At 33.4% G+C, this 4,575-nt stretch overlaps 1 non-coding gene across 1 annotated transcript; it reads left to right on the forward strand.

The window, feature by feature from the left end:
- The first annotated feature begins 3,856 nt into the window (after positions 1-3,856).
- On the forward strand, positions 3,857-3,990 carry LOC128775189 (small nucleolar RNA SNORA31). Its single transcript, XR_008419832.1, has one exon. It is a non-coding gene; the product is annotated as a small nucleolar RNA SNORA31 (small nucleolar RNA).
- Positions 3,991-4,575: the final 585 nt, after the last annotated feature.

Below are 4,575 nucleotides of genomic sequence, written 5' to 3' on the forward strand. Positions count from 1 at the left end.
GGCCTCAAACTCATAGACCGCGAGATCGTGACCGAGCCAAAGTCGGAAGCTTAACCGACTGAGCCACCCAGGTGGTTCTTGAAGAACCATTAAACTTTTTCCTCAGGGGATGAACTATTCTACATTCACACCAGGAAATTATGATGCTTACACATTCTCCACATCCTTGCCAACATCTAACACTTTCCTGTTTTGTTGTTGTTGTTGTTATATACCCATCCTAGCAGATATGAAGGGTTATTTGTCATTTTCATTTCCATAATTATGTTAAACATTTTCACATGTTTATTGACAATTTATTTATCTTCTTTAGAGAAACATGTATTGAGGTCCTTTGCTCATCTTTTTCTTTTGTTTTATTTTAATTGGGATATTTGTGTTGTTGAGTGGTAAGTATTCTTTACATATGTTGTAACTACACCCTTTCAAATATATGATTTGTATTTTCTTCTGTTCTATAGATTTTCTTTTCACTTTCTTTAATGTTCTTTGATGCACAAAAACGTATCATTTTGATGCAGTTCAATATATTTTTTTTCTTTTGTTCCTTGTGCTTTTGGTGTCATAATTAAGAATCCATAGTCAAATCCATGGTTATGAAGACTTACTTCTGTGTTTTCTTTCTAATAGTTCAATAGGTTTAGGGGCATCTGTGAGGCTCAGTCGGTTAAGTCTTGATTTTGACTCAGGTCATGATCTCACAGTTTTAAGACTGACCCCGCATGGATCTCAGCATGGAGCACAGAGCCTGCCTGGGATTCTTTCTCTCTCCCTCTCTCTTGGCTCCTCCCCCCACTCCTAGTCACTCTTTGTCTCTCAAAATAAAATGAACATTAAAAAAAAAAAGCTTAATAGGTTTAGTGGTCATATTTAGGTCATTGACACTTTTTAAAACAATCTTGGGGGGTGCCTGGGTGGCTCAGTTGGTGAAGCATCTTGATTTCAGCTCAGGTCATTATCTCGTGGTTTGTGAGATTGAGCCCCATGTTAGTCTCTGTGCTACCAGTGCAGAGCCTGTTTGGGAGACTCTCTCTCCCTCTCTCTCTCTGCACCGCTGCCCACTCTCTCTCTCAAAATAAATAAAAACTTTAACAAAATTGTATGTGGCATCAATGGTTTGTTTTCATCATCTTGCATGTGAAAGTCCAGTTGTCCCAACACCATTTCTTGAAGAAAGTACACTTTCCCCATTGAAGGCCATGGTACTCTTGAAAATAATTGGCTGTAGACATATGGCTTTATTTCTGGACTCTCGATTCTGTTCCATTAGAGTATATGTCTATCCTCTTGGTACTACACTATTTTGATTAGTGTATCTTTAGTAGTAATTTAAAATCAGGAAGTTTAAGTCTTGCAGCTTTGCTCCTCTTTTTCAGTACTGTGTGGCTATTTGGAACCCCGTGTGATTCCACCTGAATTTGAGTGTCACCTTTTCCATGTCTGAAAAAAAGGTTCTTGAAATGTTGATGGATGTTATATTGTATCTGTAGATTGCTTTGGGGGAATACTATCTTCCTAACAATAAATCTTCCAATCCATGAACACGAGATGCTTTTTATTCATTTAGATCTTCCTTAATTTCTTTCAATAATGTTTTATAATTTGCAGTGTGTATGCCTTCACCTTCTTGGTTAAGGCATTTTATTCTTTAGGTTTCCTTTGTGAATGGAATGTGTTGATCTTATAATCTGCAACTTTGCTGAATTCATTTATTAGTTCTAGCAGCTTTTTTTGTGGATTATTATGGGGATTTTCTACATATAGGACTATGTCACCTGCAAATGAAGATAGTTTTAGCTCTCCCTTTCTAATTTGATTTTCATATATATATATATATATATATATATATATATATATATATATATATATACATATACTGTATATGTATATATTGTGGCTTATTGCTCTGCCTAGACTCATTAGAAGGTTAAATAGAAGCAGTGAAAGCAAGGCATCCCCATCTTGCTCCTGATATTAGAGGAAAAGCATTCAGTTTTCACCACTAAATATGATGTTAGCTGTGATTTTTTTCCTAATTTTCCAAGTTCTCCTTTATCAGTGTCAGATTTTGTGAAATGTTTTTCTGCATCAATTGTGATGCCATGTAGTTTTTTTTTTAACCCTTCAGTCTATTAATAATTGATTTTCTTATGTTGAATAATCTGCATTCTTGGTATAAATTCCACCTTGTCATAGTATATAATTCAGGTAATATGCTGTTGGACTAATTTTTTTCAAGTATTTTGTTGTGGATTTTTGCATCTATGTTTATAAAGATACTGATCTATTCATCTATAATACTCTTATGGTGTCTTTATCTTGCTTTGGTATCAGGGTAATACTGGCCTCAAAGAATGTTAGGAAGTTCTCTCTCCTAATTTTGAAAAAAACTTTGAATAGGAGTGGGTTACTTTTTCTTAAAAAGTTTGGTAGGATTCACCAATGAAGTAATCTGGTCTTGATTTCTTTTACTGAAAGGTGTTTTTGCTTTATTATTATTTTTTAAATTACTGATCTAATCTCTTTAATTGTTATAGTTGTGTTCTGATTTGTGTATATATATATATATATATATATATATTTTTTTTTTTTTTTTTTTTTTTTTTTGAGTCAGTTCGGTAATTTGTGTGTTTGTGAAAACTTCCCCATTTCATATAGGTTATCTAATTTTTGGTATATAATTATTCCTACAGTTGTCTTGAAACTGTATTTGTATCTGTAACATTGATGGTAATTCCCCCACCTTATATTCTGATTTTAGTTACTTGTATCTTTTTTTTTTTTCCTTTGTTAGTCTAGCTAAAGGTTTGTTACTCTTTTTTTACATTTTCGAAGAATCAACTCTTGGCTTTGTTGATTCTCTTTTTTGTTCTTTTTTTTTTTATTGTGTATCTATGCTCCAATCTTCATTATTTCCTTTCTTCTCCTAGCTTTGGATTTGGTTTGTTCTTTTTTAGCTACTGAAGATGTAAAGTTGGATTGTCAATTTGAAATTTTTCTTCTTTTTATTTTTTGTTACTATAAATGTTCCTCTACCCATTGCTTTCATCGCATCCCATGAATTTTGGTATGCTGTGTTTTCCTTTTTATTTGTCTCAAAGTATTTACTATTTTCCCATGATTTCTTTTTCTTTTTTCTTTTTTTTTTTTTTGCCCCCCTGGTTGTTTAAAAGTATATCATTTAATTTATAAATATTTAAGGATGTTTCTAATTATCTTTCCTTTATTGATTTCTAGCTTAATCACACTGTGCTTAGAGAGCATTGTCATGATTTAAATAGCTTTAGTTATCTTGATTCCTACTTAGGAGCCCAATGTATGGTCAATTTTGGTAACCATTCCATGTACACTTAAATAAAACTGTATGCTGCCGTTCTTTGATTCAGTGCTTTCCATGTTTTCTTAAATTGTTAGATTTACTGGTTCTGTGCCTTCCAAATCTGTATCTTTATTGATGTTCTGATTGTTCTAATAATCACAGCAAGGGATGTGTTAGAAACATCCATTAAGTCTGTAAATTTGTTCTTCTAGTTATACCTAAATTATATCTTATGTATTCTACTGGCTATGTTTTTAGATGCGTGCACGTTTAGAATCGTTGTATGTATCCATTAAATATTAACAGATTTATCAAATAAAGTATTTCTCTGGGTCTAATAGTAATTCATAGTTTTTACCTGCTTTTAGCACAGTGAAACCTTTATTACTCATATTTCCATGTTATAGTCTTTTAAAGTTCAGAGTTCTTATGTTTATTTATCTAGCTGGGATTGGGGGATGGGGCAAGCATATGGTGCTCTGCTACTCCATCATTTTAATTCCTCCTCAGAGTTCTTATGTTTAAAGTATGCCTCTTATGCATCTATTTGACAGATTTGGAGTAGTCACTTTCTGCTGCTAAGGCTTCCACTAGAGATGCAAGAAAAAAGTGTCCTCATGCTTTGTGTCTGTCTGAGTGTGGCAGTCAAGATTGAATGGGGCAATACAGGGGGGAAAATAATGCAATAAAATATTTTAATAAAGCATGTCTGTTGTGAGCAATGTAGTTTTTTTTTTTTTTCAAGTTGGACAATTTTTTTTAAGTGGATCATTTAGCCCATTTTAAATTAAAGTAATTACCTTATTATCCAAGTAAATAACAAAGTAATTACTGGATGATAATTACGTAATATAATTGTGTTTAAATTCAACACTGCAATATCCCACACACCACACCCTACAGGAAGACCACATGAGGATGAACATTTACTATTCACAGGAGCTGTACCAACAGAATGCCAACTTAGCCTCTGACGCTCCAGGATAGGCTAAGAACCAGCTTTGTTTCAAAGTGCAGTTTCCCTGTGAGGGTGACTGCAGGTTAGTGGCACAGGGCTCTGGGTTTCAGGTCAAGAAAGCAGACATGCATCTTAGTCTAGATGCCTATCCCCTGCCAGCATTATGTCTTAAATTGTATTTCTTGTTCATATACACTTTTTCTTGTTTTGGGTTTCATTTGTTTACTATTTTAAACACTACAACATCCATTCTGGATTCATTGACGTTTGACAGAAATACCTTCTATCTTATTTTTAT

Source organism: Panthera pardus, unplaced genomic scaffold, assembly GCF_024362965.1.
Source record: "Panthera pardus isolate Hobbes unplaced genomic scaffold, ASM2436296v1 HiC_scaffold_6, whole genome shotgun sequence".
Lineage (NCBI taxonomy): Eukaryota > Metazoa > Chordata > Mammalia > Carnivora > Felidae > Panthera > Panthera pardus.